At 38.6% G+C, this 18,997-nt stretch overlaps 1 protein-coding gene across 1 annotated transcript in view; it reads left to right on the top strand.

Moving 5' to 3' along the window:
* Positions 1-18,997, top strand: part of FOXP2 (forkhead box P2) — a 399,923-nt gene that overhangs the window by 45,872 nt on the left and 335,054 nt on the right. Inside the window, exon 2 of the mRNA XM_084205352.1 lies at positions 16,386-16,526. The gene's annotated coding sequence lies outside the window, so the exon portion shown is untranslated. The remainder of the gene's footprint in view (positions 1-16,385; positions 16,527-18,997) is intronic.

Raw genomic sequence — 18,997 nt, 5'->3', positions numbered from 1 at the left:
GTCAGTCTTGAAGTGGAGTTGCAGTTTCACAGACAGCTGATCTCTTATGATATGTTGTTGTCAATTTTAAAAAGAACGGGTTTTCCCTGGTCCCCTGCCTTCAGCCTGCCACCCCCTTCCCTCTCCTCACATCTGTGGGCTCATGTATGTGGGCTTGTGACCTTTCTTGGTCTTCCTGTGGAGCTCAGCACACTCTGCTGCTCTGCGCAACACAAAAAAAAACCCAAACAAATTTGTGAAAAATAAATTTGTGAAAAACAAATTTAGCAGAAGCCTATGTAGGCTTTCTTCCTCTTCTGTGACCTGAATTGGCTTTCAGAGGGATCTGAGATTGCTGTGGACTTTATAAGGTAAGCAGTGGGAGCCAGTGGCTGATGTAGAAAGGCAGAAAGAGCGAAGAGGTGGGAAGTATTCCCATTGTGGTAGTAGTCAGCTTTTAAACCACTAGCCCTGTCTTAAGAAACAGTTCTGTGGCCACTGATTTGCCTTAAAGAATCGCCTGCATCACTGTGAGCAGTGTCTCTGAGGATGGTGTTCTTGCAAAACAGTTGACACAGTGGGGATTGCCCAACTGGGAAATCTCTGAATTGAAAAACCTACTAAGAACCAAGTTTGAGACATAAGAAACCAGAGATTGTGCCTGCTTGCTCAAAGTCAGCATGGTATTCATGTAGATGCAGGCTGGAATGCATTTGAAGAAAGGAGCTTCTGTGTAATTTTACTTGGGCAGCTGGATTTCATATTTCTTAAATATCTTAATCCTTAAAGTATAGAGCATGCATAGTTTTTTGTTTATTTTGTTTTGTTTTGTTTTTTGGTTTTTTTCTTGGTGTTTTTGAGGGCTAACCACTTCATTGGTTTGTTCCAAATCACACTTTTGCTGGCATGAATATCATGCAAGTCATCAGTGGTTTTGACTCAGCATTTCTCTCAGTTTCCTAGTGAGGCACCATATATTCATGCAACACCTGCCTTGTGTTACTGACTACTGCAGTGGGGTTCCTCTCTGTATGCTGAAGTTGCATGCTTATGTTAAGTTGATGTAGTGTTTCCAGAAGTCTGTGTATGGTGCACATCACCATGGTGTCTATGCAGCTATATTGGTGAGGTTGCTAAATAGTCAAAGTATTTGCAAAGTGTTTTAAGTATTTAAGTGTATTAAGTATCCTTAAATGTTATTCATAGACTATCAAAAGAAAACTTTGTGCATTTAGGAAAGATTTATTTCTATCTCATGTAAACAAGTCATACATATGCTCTTATTTTGTCTTTAAATGCCAAGGTAATTTTCTAAAAAGGAACAGCAGGGGTTTTGGTGGATTGTTTTGAAAGGTTGATCAAAATGTTTACTTCTGATTCTACTTTTTCAAGTCTCTTTACATTTTTGTTACAAAATACCAAATTAAGTAGATTCCGAAATCAGCACAAGAGAGCAATTTTGATAGGACAAAATCAAATTGTTTCAAAGCTGAGTTTTTCTTTTCAAAGCTGTGATAGCAGTGAATTGTTATATTGTTACTTGAGAGTGAAGTTCTAGTGAATAATGTGGTGTTACAATAAAAGATAAAGTAGTAAACAGTCCACAATTCAAGAATATGTTGATTAAAATTGGTTTATTACTTTAAAATCAAATCCCCAAATTTTAGAACTTTGATAACAGCCTATGTTAATAAATAAAACTTCACAGAGGAGCAGAAGTTTAGATCTGCTCATCGTGCCAAGAGTGGAGAACTTTGAAACATGAAGAAAACCTCTGTTGTGAGGCAATGTAATGTATATTGGGGTACTGTGTAATGTTGCAATGAGCTAAATATCTGCTTGGAAAACAGTTGCTTTGTCTCATTGATGAAATATTGTTTATTAAACTTTCAATATATATAAGAATTTCCAAGGGGGAAAGCAGTATATTATTACTGTGAAGTGTCTTTCTTGTAGGTGGCACTCAGTTGTAAATTTAAGTGACCCTAGGAGTATTGGTCTTTTAAAGCACATAAGAATAGGATTTATGGTTCTGAGTTAATAAAATATGCTGATGCCGCTGTAAGCCCTATTTAGATAGACAGCAGTAATCTCTGTTGAGCAGTATGAAACTGTCTGTCTCTAAGTACTGGAAAGCTAATAGTTCACAGCAAGGTTGTACCACATCCAGAGATGAGAAAAATGTGTCTGAAGTCAGAAGAGTTTTAGCTGCATGATTTTATTTTCTTTTGTAATTGTGTTCTTTCTCCTGTGCTAATATTGTGCATCATGTCAAGTAAACAGGAAACCCAAAGAGCACAGAGGAAAATGTGCTCTTTCAAAGTTCATACTTTACCTTACTTTTGTTTGCTTTAGCACAAGGAACAAGATTCCTCAGAATCTATAAAGTGAATCTGAAGTATGTGAAATTGGTGTTAAAGATGGGTATGTTGCGTGTTCATAAAGAAAACGCATTCAGTTCAATAATGAGATACATTAAAAAAGCTAAGTTAATATGTTGCCACATTGTATGTTTTATACAGTATAGAAATACTGTTTCAAAGTTTTTATCTTTGGTGGAAGGAGTTGATAGAATTATGTTTGAAAAGGTAACTTTGAATTTGTAATTTTTCTATTGTGTTTGAAATATTTGACATTTAAATACATGGTTGTATTTACATATATTGCATTTTCATTACAGCTAATCCTCTTGAAAGTTGGTTGGCAGATGCCTTAAGCAGTTCTCTAAAATTGGGACAGACACAGTATTCTGCAACCTTGGAATTTAATTGCAAATAAAGAACATTTTGCAATTGTTTTTTTCCACTTTAAAGATTCCACTTTTAAATTTTAAAAGAGAATTGTTGTATGTAAACAAAGGAAATATCCTTTAGTGGAGAGATTATATCTGAAAATGTATTAGATGTCATCTTATTTTATTATAAAAATAATAATCAATATTTTATGTGCTGCAAACATAAAGATTACTGAGCAACTTAATATATTAAGTAAAATAAGTCTGTGGGAACAAACCATTCCATGTTCATCTAAGGCACATTTTTACAAAAGGCAACAGTTTTCAATGTTAAGATTGCTTTATAATTTGAAAGGAGAGCAGAATAAGAAATAATTTCTTTGACAAGTGTTATGTTTGTTATTGTCCACAAATACATGATGTCCATATGTGTTGGGATTTTTTTTTATTTTAGGGTTTTAAAAACAAATATCCTCAGCATTTTTTTACCCTTATGTCTTAGCTTTTCATTTATTCAAATGTTGAAAGATATAGCTAAATATAGCAAAACATTTGGTTCTGTCTCTAAACTAACTTAGCAAATACCCTTAAGTTCACAGAATTCAATAATAGACACTTAAAAAGTCTGAAATACAAGGGAAAAAATAAATATGTGTTCCTCTGTGGAGATATCCGTTGTAGAATTTGAAGTATGATCTGGACTAAATGAATCTTTTTCTATTAATTGAAGCTGGATTATTTTCAAGCTCAAGATCCATTATGTTTAGAAAAGTATCCAACAATTCCTCTTGTCTTCCAAATAACGTACAGTCCACTCCCTCTTGTGCTTCATCCTAGTGGTGGCTGGATTCATCCATTCAAACATCAGGTGCTTCACTAATGCTCCTGAGCTGGAAGAGCCCCTCTCCCTGGCTTTCCATACAGAGGGAAACCAGAGGCTCTGCTGGGAGTACTGCATTAGGGAGAGACTATATCCTGTGTACATGTTTAAAGTTAGGTAGGATTAGTCTGATTTTAGTATTGCATGAAAGCAAGTAAAAATGGTTCAAACCTAAATTATTTCACCAGGTGTTTCCAATTTAGTGTTTGACTCTGGGTTTGCTCCTTGTTAATCCCTTTGGTCTTTGCTTTTGCATCTTTTTATCTGTATAGTTCTTCTGAGCTATTTGTTTTCCCTTACAGGAGTGTAAAAGGTCCTCCATGTTCACATGATAGCTTTTTATTACTTGTATTCTTACAAAGCTTTCACACCTTTTTCTGGTAAGTTGCTGCTTGGTGGCAGCAATTCACAATTATGAAGTGCCCAATGACTGCACTGAGCCAGCTCAGTCTTCCTTCCAAAGCTCATCTGCCTTTTGAAAAGAACAAAATGTAGTGGGAAATTATGCCTGTAAGTTTATTTGTCAAATTTTTCTGTCCATGTTTCTCATGTGTTGGCAGTTTGTTTTGGCCATGTTGGGGTCCCAAGTCTCACTCTTCATGGTCTTTGTGGAGGGAGGGAGAGTTCTCCTGAGTCCTGGTGGTGGTTTAGAATTGTCCTTGATGAATGTGTGTGTTACTGTTTGCGACAAAATACCTGGTGTTAAAATAGGTCGTTTGTTTAATACCACCAAGATCTGCAAGGCTTGTTTCCACCTTTCACCAGCCTCTGTCTCTCTTGGACGCCACCTTGCAGTGTAGTTGAGGCAGCTGAGCTTCCTGGCCCGGCCCCCGGCCTGCCCGTGGTGGCAGAGTGAGACGAGCATCCCTGCCCTGCCTGCACATCCCTGCCCTGCCTGCCCATCCCTGCCCTGCCTGCCCATCTCTGCCCTGCCTGCGCATCCCTGCCCTGCCTGCTCATCCCTGCCCTGCTGCTGCTCATCCCTGCCCTGCTGCCCATCTCTGCCCTGCCTGCGCATCCCTGCCCTGCCTGCTCATCCCTGCCCTGCTGCTGCTCATCCCTGCCCTGCCTGCTCATCCCTGCCCTGCTGCTGCTCATCCCTGCCCTGCTGCCCATCCCTGCCCTGCCTGCTCATCCCTGCCCTGCTGCTGCTCATCCCTGCCCTGCTGCCCATCCCTGTCCTGCCTGCGCATCCCTGCCCTGCCTGCTCATCCCTGCCCTGCCGGCACATCCCTGCCCTGCCTGCCCATCCCTGCCCTGCCTGCCCATCCCTGCCCTGCCGGCGCATCCCTGCCCTGCTGCACATCCCTGCCCTGCCTGCCCATCCCTGCCCTGCTGCGCATCCCTGCCCTGCCTGCGCATCCCTGCCCTGCCTGCGCATCCCTGCCCTGCTGCGCATCCCTGCCCTGCCTGCGCATCCCTGCCCTGCCTGCCCATCCCTGCCCTGCCTGCCCATCCCTGCCCTGCCTGCCCATCCCTGCCCTGCCTGCACATCCCTGCCCTGCTGCCCATCCCTGCCCTGCCTGCCCATCCCTGCCCTGCCTGCGCATCCCTGCCCTGCCTGCTCATCCCTGCCCTGCTGCTCATCCCTGCCCTGCCTGCTCATCCCTGCCCTGCCGCGCATCCCTGCCCTGCCGGCGCCTGCCCAGTGCAGCACCCAAGGGAGCAGAGGGCAGCAGATAACGAGCAGGCAATTAAACAGCTTGGTCAAAGAAGACACCCAGTGAGTGCTGTGGGCTGCTCATCTTCTGTTTTCATCAACTCATCCATAGGATCCAGTGAATTGGGAAGTAGGATGAAGGTTATCACAATTTTGATGCAAACACTTATATGGCTAATCTCTTTCTAAATGCTTATGTTTTTAATCTCAAGCCTCTTTATGTGGCTCAGCTGCACTTTTTTCCTAAATTGACTTTGTTTTATGAGGAAATATTTTATATCAGATTGCTTAAGCTCTGAGCTGTCATGTAAATACCTTCTGTCAAGTATATAATACACATTTTAAAATTTGTCTAAATATTTATGCTCTTGAGGGGATCACTGTATCTCTCGACAGACAGTTACAACCTAGCAAGTAAATAAATCAAACTTCTTTTTTTCAAATCTGCATTGTTTTTGCAAGAAAATGTAACTGTTTGAAAGATATTTGAATCTTACCAAATTCTGAAAGATAATTTTATTTACTTGAGAAAAAACTACCTTCTCTCTTTCAGCAATGCCAGCAAAATATATATTTCTATTTGCATAAATATATTTTTTTAAATGTCTTGTTTTTCTTCTAAAAAGTAAAGGCCAAAATATGAGCTGAAGGAAATATGTGCCACCACATTTTTTGTTATCTTTAGAAATGCTATGAAGCATATTTTTAGTTACTTTAGATTTGCTTCCAGTGTGTGCTTCATGGATTAGTTTTTTCTTATTTTAGTAATTTTCCTGCCTGTATTACATTGGTAAGATGTCTGATGTTCTGAGTCTTTAAAATGAAATAATTAATAGTTCAGTGAATTTCAGTGGAGCAAAGTTTGGTAATTTTCACTTATTTCCAGATAATGAGCTGTATTTTAACTCATTTGTATGAGAAGGAAAATTATTTACACTGGAGTTTAGAATGTAGTTTGTAATCATTTAGAGTTACAGTAATTGTTTTATTGATATCAAATACAAGATAGCTGTAAAGGTATATGCATCAGAAACTGGTCACTGATAAAAAAAGATGTTGCAGTTTTAACTGAGGGAAGTACATTTTGGATCCTAGTCTATATAGTCATAATACATTTTACTTGCCTTCCTTTTTGCTTTTTACAATAATAAAATATATCCAGAGAAAGCGAATCTGTGATTTTAACATCTTTTGACAAGCACATTAAACTGCAGAAAGAGCATCCAAGTTGGGGCTCGGGGCATATGGTGCTACCTTCTGCTAACATAGCTCCAGAACAAGTCACTGTGTTCACCAGAGGGTCATATTCAGACTCTCAGGTTCCCTCCTCTGGTCTGGGGGAAAAGAATGCATTTCCCCTTCACACAGAAAAATCAGAACACAAAGTGCAAACCTCACTACCCTGGGATACCTTCATTGTGCAGAGAACACTCAGATGCTGTGAGATGTTTTGCCATCAATCAGTTTTTTGTCAGGACATTCAAGAAAGGCCCTATATTAGCCTATGTAGATGTTTATAGCTACTGTTTAATTCTGAAAAGACATATAATGCTACTTTGAAAGAATAAATGTTTATATCATGATGTGAAATCGTAGAAGCATTTCAAATGTATGTACATTCAAAGTACTATTGTGAATAAGTAGCAACTGCTACATGCTTATTTTCACATTTTTCTAGATTGTCTTATTTTATTTAGATTCAAAGGCTGGTATTTATAATAGATAATCCAAGTGTTGTGTGTCTTGGGAATTCAACATATGGATGAGGATATGGAAGGCATTAGTTATATGAGATTTGTTGATCAGCTTTTAATTCAGATTGTCATTTTTAACACACGGTGGTGCAGATGGTGAAGTTTTGACTGTCCGTCAGAGCCCAAATACCTCAGGGGCAGCTGTTGCTGATAAATCATTTTACGTGCTTTAGGTCAAGAGTCGTCAAACCTGTTACAGCACCTGCTTCTACCTATGCAAATCTGTTGTTGTGTCATTTCATTAAACAGGGAAAAGTAGTGGTCTCTCTTGGCCATAAGTAAGCCAGGAACATATCCTGTTTGAAGTGAAATACTGCAGGAAGACAGCTATGGTTTCTGCAGTGCAGCCGTGGGATGCTGTTTCTGTTTGGGGGCTTTGTTTCTGGAAGACTGCCTGCAATTTGGAAGGAGGGTAGAAAGACAAGTACATGTTTGGAGGCAAGAAGTAAAGGGAAGGTGTTTGCTGTCATTGACTGTAGGGTAGTTGTGAAGTTTGACATGCCCAGAAGCCAGCGGGTGCCATGTGGGGCTCCCCTACACTGCATACCTCTGTTTTCATCATCTGGTGAGCCTGCAGCATGATTTCCAGGCACTGGAGCATACAACATGTCTACTTTGGTTTGGAGCTGATTGATCCACAGTACAGAACACGCTTGTGGGATCTTCCCTTGCTATAGAAGAACATAAATGATTGAAATGTTTTCTTAAGAAAGAAAAGTATCATTTGTTTATGTACTTCAATGCCCAGCAAAAAAAAAAAAAATTCCTGTCAAATGGCAGCAGCACACTACAAGAACTGGGGGTTTACTTAACAAGGTTATGCCTGAGCTTTGGAAACTCTAAGATGTTTATATTTGTTTAATCTATCAGGTATGTAAAGAGTTTAAATCATGAGGAGGAAACTTCTTTGTTTATTGCGTTTCACGAGTAGTGCTGTGGCATGTAATAGAAATGGCACTTAAGGATGTTTTTTTTAAGCAAACTGACAGAAGATTTTATCCTGCACTGCCATAGATTGCTGTGGGGGAGAAAAGGGAAATAGTAAAATTGATGAAGAATTGTTGCATGCTGTCATTCTAGATTATGTTATTTTGCCATGACTTTGCTGCTAATTTTTTTAAAGATACTGTAAAATTCCACTGTTGCAGAAAGTGCCACAGTAGCGCTGTCGCCTGTTAATTACTTCATTCCATGGCTAGTTTGTCAACAGTATTTTAATCACGCCAGCAGCAAAAATGCTTTTTGAACATTTTGTGGAGAAAAAAGAATACCCCCCTCACCTTTCAACCTTGTCAGCTGAGTTTTCCCATTCTGACACTAGGCATTATTTTTGCAAAGGTTGGAATTTTAACTCTTCAATGAACCAGATATCATTTTTATTGGGATATTAATTCTGGTAGGTGCTAATCTCATCAAGATTTGCAGACATTTTCCTTCATAGGCCATTCTGATTTGTAGCTTTTTCTTTTCACAGCAGTATTAAATACCAAACCTCTCTGATATGGAAGTTCATTAGAGATATGTCTTTGATGGCAGCCCTTTCAGGGCTTCAGTTTCAAATACCTTGATGTAAAGCTTAAGAAGCCATTGTGTTGTAAGCCCTCCTTGATGTGTCTTATTTAGATCTGCATAGTAAATCAAGGAAAGTAAATAACAAGGCAGCAGATGGAAGCATGGAGATAAGGCCAGTGAACAATTGTATTTGTATTTTGTTATGATGTTGACAGGAGCTAAAATTCACTAATCTAGTTCAACTGATCTGCATTTCAAAGAAATCTCATTTAGCAGCAACTTGAAGGTTTGGAGGATAAAGTTCTTTTATTGCAGCTTTTATTGCATTCTTCGCTAATTTATCTGGTCAAGATTTAGCCTTGCTTACTTAAAGCAGCAAGCATGTTACAAGGAGTCTTAAATACTACGAAAGAATTAATGTCTAGACTATGAACTGAAGGTAATTACATATCCAGCAGTGAATAGGCTACATTTAGGAAATACTGTTGTCCAAACGGAATTGGAAGAGAAATGCAGATAAGATATTTCCCCCATTTTCTCTATTTTTTTTTTAATTATTAGTTTTTGATTGTGTTGAAAATTAATATATAAGCAAATGTAAAAATTACTAAATATAAACCCCAGAATTTCTTGAACTGTGAGTTCCTTCATAGCATACTTTGTTCCTCTGTTTCCAAACTGGTAGCTCATATTAATGTTTAATTTAATGAGTGCCTTCCTGCATCTATTAAGCAAAACTATTAAAAAGTGGAAAATAATTTAATAGAATGATGGACCACAATTGGGTTTTTTTTGTGCTCGAAATGATGTAGATGATGTGTATGTAAGTTAGGTACTTCGTATTAGATGCAGTGCAGCCATGTCCTTTGGAAAAATGTGATAAATGCATTGTAAGAATCAAATATTGTTAAAATAAAAAGGGATATAAAGTAAAATTTAGGGTGTACTTTAGGAAATTTAAAAAAGTTGTTCAATCTTAAGGCCAAAAAATAGACTTGGATTTAGTTTTCAGTTTGTGGTGCAAATACTAACGATGGCCTGTTTGGGCTATTGAACATAAGTGAGTCCATACCTACGTACAGACGTGATGATAATAAACCAAAGCATGCCAGGCCGGTGTACATCCACTCTAATAATGGGCCCCAGTTTTCAAAGACATGTAAATTAAACCCAGCAGCTGCTAAGTGTTAATGCCATAGTCCTTGCTGCCCTTCTGCAGCCTGTCCTTGTAACAGAGCCTACACCTGTGCCCTGAGGACTGCACTTCCATCTCATTTGCACTGTGGGTCTTTGCACTTCTTTTTACTGTGTCTTTGTGGGCTTGAGAGGAGTGGAGGGAGAGGCATCTGGGATGAGGGTGCTTGCTAGGCTGCAGTGGTATCTGATAGCTTTTGACTGTGGATTCCATAGGCTAATCAGATCATGGGGTGGTAAATGCTTTTTTAGTTGTAGGATTGGCTTAAGCATCTTTTGGTTCCTCCTCCGCATTGCTATCCCTCTAAAAATGTTCATACAGTGTTTTGTGGGTCTGGTGGATTCTGTGAGTTTGAAAGCAGCTTTTATTTAGCCAGTTTACTGTTAATCTAGATTAGTTTCTCAGTGTGGCTGATCATATAGCTCCCTGGCACAGCTCAGTGGCAGCTGCTGGGAAGGGTAAAGGTGGTACTGGTCCTGCCTCTTCCACTGGAAGAAATGTTCATCAGTCTGCTCTCCAAGACACACAGGCTGAGCTTCCACAGCAGAGTGAGCTGTGCCACATCACAGTTGTTCGCCTTATCCGTGTTACCTCTCCTCACTCCTCTCTTACCCTAGCAAGGATGACTGTGTTCTGGTCCAAAGTTGTTCACTTGTTTTGCAGGACTGTTTGAAGTCAGCACAAGGAAGGAGAGTCTGCAGGTGGTGCTGAAGAAGGTTATGGAAGTTAGGGCTGCTTTGGCTCCAGATTAGAGTGGTTTAAGTCATTGTGCTCCTGCATTTTCTAGACATTTTACTTTTACCTCCAGATCACTGTACACTCTGTATGTGTGAAATGAGGTACGCAGTAGAAATAGCAGGTATTCAAAAAAGTGATTTGCACTGCTTTGTGAGAGAAATATATACCAGTCAATAAAATGATGGCAAGAAAATATATCTCACTCTCCTAGAAAACTCTAGTGTAAATGAACATTTATTTACGCCCCAATCTGCCAAAGTTCAGAACTAAAATTTGAATTTAAACATATCCCAAGGATGTCATCCTATTTACAGCACTCAGAAACAAACAGGTCTATGAGCCCAAGCACAGACAGAAGTGTTCACATTTTTAGTTAAACCCTACCTTTTTCTTCATAACAATGTAAATCATCCCCTCAAATAAACATTTGCTCCTGTTGTCTGGCCTGCCACAGTGTCCAGAGTTTCATCACCCATCATCTGTTTTCAAAACCTCATGCCCTTGTACCTCTGACTTCAGCATCGCTGCCTCTCGCTCCGTCCTGCCCAAGCCCATCGTGTTCTGGCGTCGCCTAAGGTGACAAGGAGGGATCCCTGCTGTCACTGACTGCTCGCCTCTCATCTTCCTGTCCCTGCTGGCTCCAAGCACGTGCTGTGTTCCTCACAGAGCTGCACAGGGGGACAGTGTTTTCAGCAAAAGGGATAGTGGGAGAGAAAACTAATAAAGAGAAAAAGGAGAAATAGAGGGGAAAAAAGCCAAATGGCATTTTATGGAATTTCTCACATCTTTCTCTCTGCAGAAACCTTATACACCTCTGCAAGTATTACAGGAGTGCTGCAGCACCATAATAGTACTGGACGTTAATGAGTATCCTTCTCTCAAGTGACAGGGATCCAAACTAGTTATCAATGAGGTTGATTAAAAACCAAACTTGAATTCCTGCTACCATCACATTGGTGTTGGTATTGATTGCATAACCCTGATGGGCTGAATTGTGTGTGATGCTCCTTGTCTGGAATCACACTGAACACTCAGCATTCGTTTCTTCAGCTCCTGCCGCATGTCCCTGTGCTGAATGACAGCCCAATGTTAGAAAGAGAAGGGCAGATAGAGCTGGAAGGAATGTGGGGGAAAGGAGGTGGCACTTTTCCCACTGGTGATGACTGGAGTAAAACATTCCCAGACATGTTTGCCACAAGAAGTACTATAAAAATTTACCACTATCTATTAAACCTTCCCAAGCTTGGATTTTGGTTTAACAGCAATTTACCAAGAATTACATGTGTTTGTCCCAAATCCAGCATTATTTCTTGGCTGGTGGATTGCCTGGTAGGGCTAGTCAGCTTGTGTCTTCTCTCATCCATCTCATATTTACCATTTCCTTCGGGATGGTGGACAGGTAGCCATGCAAGGAATTATTTAGACATAAGTCTTTCTTTTGCTTTCATGCCATTCTATCCTCTTGCAATTCAGTTTAAGGCTGTATTTCTGGTCGATATATTTTAAATAAGTATTGACTAAATATGCAAGAGAAATGAGGAATATTTCTCTAGATCTTAATGATAAGCCAAATCCAGAAGATTTGAATAATTTGGTATACAACTGATGAGAGGAATAGATTTTAAAATATTACAAATTTTAGCATGTCTTTTCAGGTCTTGCTGGAGAGCTATATAAAGACATAAGGAAGATTTTTGATTATCTTCATGGCACTGAATCATAGTAGAAAGACCCTTTTACCTGTAGATACATAATTTGTCCTACCTTTCTTTTTTTGTTATGAAGGAGAAAGGAAGTACTGCTAACTTGATGTTTTCTGAAGCACTGGGTTTTTTTTGATCAAAGGATAATGAGGTTTGTTAAACTGCAGACAAACCAAACAACTTCATTCAGTTTAATAGCACAACATTTAGAGAAATTTTCACCTTTATTACTTTAATTATTCAAGTTTATTACTTTAATTATTAAATAACACCTTTGTTGCTTTAATTATTTGCACCATGGTTGATCTCTTGTTTACTCATTGTCTTGTTTCCAGATTAGGACAGTGATACCACAGATCAGCTGGAAGGGACTTCAGTACAGATATATTTATATCTTTTGTCACTGTTTTAATACATCTTTCTTGAAAATATTTTTGGCATTTATTAGCAAAACAGTAATTATTTTTGTGAGTTTATGTTTTTTGAGATAAGATATCTGGGCTTTTATGTAAACATGGTTCTAAAGACACGGGATTGTAATACTGCATTAGGCAGTCTATACAGTTAGAAATGAGAGTAAATATTGTTCAATCTTAAAGCAAAACAAAATCAAAACTCCAATCCAGTCCTTGATTTTGTATACTATGATGTCAGGCCACATCCTACTCTGGTTTTTTACTTAGTTACACCAAACAGGCTATAGGTATTGAAAGTAAAATTAATAGGATGCTTATCTACAGAAATGAAATTTTGTATCATATTAATCCTGAAAGAATTAAGAAAATTCCTTGTATAGTCCTCAAAAACTTTTTTTCTCTAATGCATTTTTCTTTAGCAACTCTAAAAATATGTGACAGTCAAGAGATAAAGTATTTTATCAGCTTATTTGGGATGGCTTTGTAATGCAGCTGTATATTTATGAATTGCCAAAAAAGTCCTGTTATTGTTAGGCTAATAAGATCACGTTATGATATGTAGCTTTTACTTTTTGTCTTAGGTAATTTATGGGAATGGTGTGATCCTGCAAACAAGTGTAGCTTTTAATATCCCAAATTAATATGTGTGTACTCTGAATTATAGTTGAGTCTTTAAATTGCAGGTTACTTGTATCACTGTGCTGTTTCAGAAATAAAAAATCCCATAGTCTAAGAAATTCTTCATGTAAAAACTTCTTCATGTATCTTTGATATAAGTGGATTTCTACCAGGTATAATTGAATTAAGGAATATATGGAATAAATTTTTAAATCAGGCATGAATGCTTATTTAACCTTCAAGTGAGATTATATAACAAGTGGTTGAAAAGAAAGTATTCGTAGTTGACACAGTTTTTTGGGACTGCTGTTGATTTCTAATGCTTGATAGATATAATTGCATATCAACTTTTCCCCCTTTATATGCATTTGTTGGAGATACTCAAGATGATATTCATGGGAAGATTTTGTAAACTTGTTGGTGGTAACTGGAAGCCACATGTGGAAAGAGTAAAAATCAACACTTTTATTTGACAGCCATTAGGTAGCCACCTGTTCTTGTGTGGTTTTTTCTTGGTGTTTAGGTAGTGGTGATGATAATTCTGAATTGTTATTGCTACTATCAAATTGTTTTCAATAGGTTTATCCTGCAATAGTATTTTACCTTCTGTAGAATACCTGGAATCCATGTCTCTAAATTTTGTCATTTGTCAAGAAGCTTGACTTTGCTCATATATCACTGCTAAAACATTTGGTTCTTGTTTGGTACAGCTTGCTCTGATTTATAGTTAGTATCAAAGTGATGTGAAGGATATCAAACAGACCTTGAATACCTTTTGAGCTGTCTGGTTGTATTCCTACCCTTAACATGCTGAACAGAAAAGCTGGACAAATAATAGAAGGGAGAGGTAGCCTAAAATGTTGCTATAGGCTGGTGGTGCACGAGTCTTTGATCATTAGCATGCTGTATGGTGAACTTCCCTTCATCCTCAGTGAAGTCATTTAAGCTGCAGAAGCAAATAGAACAGTAAACATTGTAGCAGACTTCTTTTTCAGATAGGGGGGATAGATTGAACAGTAAGCATACTTTGATCCAGTATTTCAAACTGACCAAAAAAGTGTGAGTTATACACATTCCTCACTGTAGGGTCTTAACAGAGTGTTAATGAATAGGTATGTATGTAGATATACTGGAAAATTTCTGGGGTTTGGGTGATATTTGATATTAATTTATGCATCTTGCAGAAGGGATTTTGGTTTCATACTGATGTCTGAACAAAGTTATTTCTGTCCTGCTATGTTTTTTTTGTGCTAGTACAGGCTGCTTCTTCATATAATGTGCCAATGCACAGCTCTACATATAGGGACACTTGGTTCACAGACACAAAGATCTGTATCTAGTAAGACAGCAGAAAGGACTGGTTATATTCCTTTGGTGCACCTGGTAGGTAAGGATAGAATTAATTAACGGAGTTTTTGCTCAAAAGTGTGACATGCCAGTCCATGACAGCAAAAGTGTTTGTTCCTGATGACAGTCATTCACTTTCTGCTGGTTCAGAAGGCTTCCCTGAAGGAATTTTAATTGATCTGCACTTACCCAAAATAAATCAGAAACACTGCTGTATCCTAGAGATTAAAGCAAAAGAGAAGATATTGGAATACAGAGTATATGATTTTTAAGGTTTACTTTGAGATGAAACTTGGGAAATGGAGATGCTGACCTGCATTTATATAAGTGTTGAACTGAGTGGGAACATGTGGATGAAGTTAGACTCAAACCCATGAGACCAGTGAACAACTTGAGAAGCAGAACCTTGCTTTGTAGCCCTCTGCCCTGGCTGCTTTGGGACTGTGGACCAGGGGGAGGTTACAGTAAGACTTTGCTACCTCATTTGATTTGATTTTTTTTCAGTGGTGATGGTGTTTTGGAAAAATCAATCAAATTTATTAAGCATATAGTAAAGTACAGAGAACCATGGGATTTCACTTTGGTGTTCAAAAGGATCTAGCCTGTACTTCAAATACTACTGAGACTAGACTCCTGTGTACCTAATGCAGTAATTCTGATTACTGTGAGTGGTGAATAGATAAAATGGATATAAAATTTGTTGAATTAGCGCTAACATAAGTGAATATACAAGGAGATAGGACTGGTCATCCTGGTTCAGACCAGTGATTCTCTTAGACTGTCATCTGTCTCCAGTGATGGCTGTCTTCCGAGGATACCTCCACCTTCCTCTTGACTTAGGAAGCCTCCTTGCATAAGCAGCATCCTTGGGAAGAAGTTCACAATTCTGTCACACAATTTGTGGAGAAGAAACTCCCATTTTTCTTCTGAACTTGGCTTTTACGAGGTAGTTCTTGAGTTCAAAGGATAGGGAACACACAATGTCTGTGCAGTCTTTCCATCTTCAGACTTTTGCTGTTTTCTATCATGCCCTTCCTTAAGTCATCTTCTTTCCAGTCTGGATACTGGTGGCATACTGAATTCTTCTTCATATATGGAAACTGTTTTAAGCCTTTGATCTTGTATCTTTTCTCCTCTGAACCTGTGCTAATTGGTTCTGTTTTTTTGTGTTCTGTGCTGGACAAGGCAGGGGAGCACGCTTTTCAAGAGAGGGGTTAGTAAGTGGCAAATGACATTTTATGCTTTGTCTTCTATTGTTTTCTAAATATTTTTTAGCATTTAATTTGTAGATTTGACTCTGATGGAGTGGTGAGTTTTACGTTTTCATGAAGAAATTTCAATGAGACCTATCTATCATAAGCCCCAGGTCTCACCTTCTGAGCAGTAAAATGTAGTGCGAGAACTCTTTTGTTTAACAGAAGATTCAGATTAGAATGTTTATCAATACTGGCTAGGCAGGATGGTTTATAATGAACCTATGCTCAACAAATTGTGATTTCCTGCTTGATCCCAGCCAAAAGTATTCACAGTATCTTTGTGGTACAAAATAAATAATCAATAATGTGAAATAATCTATGAACTTGTACACTTGCTTATTCAAAGAAATACAATCTTGTTATTATGAATCTCAGAAGTGAAGCAGGTGACTGCTCTAGGCGTAGTGACTACTTCCCATGTCTCATACAAAGAAAGAAAGATGTGAAACGTGTGGGATTTTTTCCTAGATGTGCAATACATGTGCATAAGGATGACACTGAAGTGTGTTTTAAAGAGATGGTTGTAATACCTTGCAATAAAACACAATATGGATGCTTGCACTTACTGTGTTCCTTTCTCTTTTTACCCTTAGATAACTTCAAGTGAAAGTTAAGGACCTTTTGTCCTCATCTGCCATAGACGTGACAGACACTTTTGGAAGGAGGACCAGTTGAGCAACAAGGAAAAGACCTTCCCAGAGCACAGCAAAGTGACAAAGTGACTCTGAAGAAATGTAAGTGATTTATAACTGAGCTGTGGCTATGTTTCTGCTGTGGATTTATACCCCCTGTGGGAGGTATATAGTACCCCATCACTGAAACATATTGCTTATAGATGTGAAATATGGTTTAGGAAAAAAATTGTGGACCATGCAGAAAATACATACCCTTTTGATGTTAGTATGATGGTAAGCTATGCTACAATTTTTTTTTTCAAAATGGCAATTGTTAATGGGATTGAAGTGCTGTAAGAATCAAAAACCTGGTTTTCTACCATTTTTTACTCATCTTGATATTGGTCAATTTAGATAGATAGAGACTAAGTAGCTTTATTGCAGTCACTCTAGATTCTGCTTATCCTCAGGAGAGGGGCAGGCATCTCCAGAGGCCAGTCCATCTCTCCTGAAAGCAGTGCCTAAGGAATGCAGTATTACTCACTGAGTAGCTTGTGTTCACTGCGTAGCTTTAGCCTAAATGTTCAATGAATACTTTAACCTGGCACGTCTCTGTAGGATGCAGTGCCAGCTCCTTTTCTCCTCCCCATATTGTCATTCTCCCTCACTCAGCATGTGTAGCTGTTTGTAAATTTGGAGAATGGATCAGACTGAAAATAGCCAATTATTTGTTTGGCTTTGTTTTCAGTTGGGTTTATCCCAGCCTTCTCCCATATGGCTGTCCAAGGGCTGAGACTGGTACAAAAGGTGATGTGAGTGGGAATTAGCAGCCAAAAGTGTGCGGGAGCACATGCTAGCAGCTGTGCTAGTTTCTGCTGCTTAAATTCCTTGGTGAGCAATAGTCTTAGACCTTCTAGATATTTTTAGTGCTTTGCCATTTATAAGAGTTAAAAAATATGTGAGGCACCCTTACTTACTATCTAATGAGGAACTACTGTTTTGTTGTGCATTTCATATTCTGATAGTGCTGTCTTTTGTGTCCTTTGTAAATTAAAATTCTGGTCTCCAAAACCAGTAAATGGTCATAAGTGGCTAGCAAGTAAGCCGGTGTCATGTCATGATTTGTAGTGCAGGCATGATAATTCATACATGCATACATAATTCATACATACATACAGAATTTCTGAATTCTGAAGATGGTAGCCTGATTTTGTGTAGCACCAAACATGACGTGTAGGTTGGGTGATACCGATTGGTTAGTGGTTGGACTAATTTAGGCTCAAGATCCTTGTCTCCTGAACAGTGAAATGCTAAGTAACATTTCATTCTCACAGTAAATACCAGATGGGAGGGTGTAAAGAAGACAGAGCTAGACTTCTGTCATTGACACCTGGTGACAGGATGACAGGCAGTGGGTACAAACTGCATACAGATTATTAAATTATGATTCCATTGAAAAATAGCATAAAGAAAACTTCCTTATCTTGAGGATGGTCAAACACTGGAGAGGCTTGCCCAAAGAGGTTGGAATCCCCATCCATGGAGATACTCTAAACCCAAATGAACAAGCAGCCTGCTGCATCTGACCCTTCTTGATCAGAGGTTTAGATTCAATGAGCTTCTGAGGTCCCTCCTAATCTCAGCTGTTCTATGATTTTGGGGGTATTTATAGGTAAGCAAAATCAGAAATATTCTGCTATTTTATGTTATGACAATAGTTAAAAAAAATTCTATTTTGAAATATTTAGTTATTCAGTTTAGTATTTTACTTAAGTTTCGGCAAAAATGAGACATGGCAGAATTTGCAGGCTTTCTAAAATGTGTTAAATTATATTTAAAGACTTGTGGCTGTAACTATGAAAATCACACTGCAGCCTGTGAAATTATCTTTTAGCTTTGAATTAGCATCAGGTTTCACGTGATGTGAACAATCACGTGAGGGGGATTTTAGATGTTTAAGAATAGCATCTTTTTCACTTGATCCATGGCAAGAATAATACATTTTTAGTATCATTTTGTGCTTGGGGAGAAAAGCCCCCTTAACTAGGAACAAACTCTTGCAGGTGAGCTCCATTAATCCACAACAGAAATAGCTGTCTTCCTGAAGTTTTTTCGAGATCAATGAGACCTATAAAGTGACCTAAGAATTTCATTTTAAGCTCTGTTTTCATTTACTTGCAAATGGCCATTCTGGGACAGTCCATATTTAAAGAGGATGCCAGTGTAAACATATAAAAACTGGGCAAATGTGCAGGGAGACTTCACAACATAGCATTTTATCTTCTATGAGTGTGTGATTGAGGGGCTTCCTTGTGTTTTGAAATACCTAGGAGCAAGAAACTCTCCTCTTCAAATGTCAGCTTGCTTGAATTTTAACTTTGATTAATTTGGCAGTTGTGTTCTGCCCACAGTTTTGCCATAGCCTGAGTGTCTTTGCAAAAGTTTCTCTGAGATGAGTGTATCATTCCTAAAAAACAGTCTAAAAAATGTCAATGACCTCTTCTTTGCTTTTGAGCAAGGACTTGGAATTTGAAAGGGAAGCTTTAATGGGTTATAAGATGTGTCTTTTGCCATGCCTCTGAATGTCTGTC

The sequence above is a fragment of the Fringilla coelebs genome, assembly GCF_963513975.1.
Source record: "Fringilla coelebs genome assembly, chromosome: 5".
In the NCBI taxonomy this organism is placed as follows: Eukaryota; Metazoa; Chordata; class Aves; order Passeriformes; family Fringillidae; genus Fringilla; species Fringilla coelebs.
Note: the sequence above shows the minus strand (reverse complement) of the source record. Positions and strands in the feature narration are given on the sequence as shown.